Below are 515 nucleotides of genomic sequence, written 5' to 3'. Positions count from 1 at the left end.
GGGGGGGGGGGTCGATGTAAGTGACTCATACCCTCCCCCCAAATTGCTGCCCTTGTGGCAAAATTTGAAACTATTATTATTGATCTTGTATGAAAATGAAGCTGTATCCTTTAAAATGCTGCTTTTCTATACACGAATCGAATAGTTCTCGCGGAACTGTCGTTATATTAACGAGATACATTTTGTAATCACCCGAGGAGACACATCTACACCGTCGGATACGCCTAAACTAGTTGTTAGGTATCCCAGCCGTGAGGGATCGATACTAGATAGTGGTCGAAACAATTGTATTCCATAGTGTTGGCATAGCTTCCAGTGTATATAGGTCCCAGCTCTGTCGTGTCTGTGAATATATTCCTTCTTAGCCAGGACTGGGCAGCCAGAGATAATATGATTTATTGTTTCTTGTCCATCTCCACATATTCTGCAGTTACTTGTTATGTTTCTTTTCATGTTTTTGGTATTATTTATTATCATTTATTATTATTATTATTATTATTATTATTATTATTATT

Source organism: Octopus bimaculoides, chromosome 15 (genome assembly GCF_001194135.2).
Source record: "Octopus bimaculoides isolate UCB-OBI-ISO-001 chromosome 15, ASM119413v2, whole genome shotgun sequence".
In the NCBI taxonomy this organism is placed as follows: Eukaryota; Metazoa; Mollusca; class Cephalopoda; order Octopoda; family Octopodidae; genus Octopus; species Octopus bimaculoides.
The sequence above is the reverse complement of the archived record's forward strand: the minus strand, read 5'-3'. Positions refer to the sequence as shown.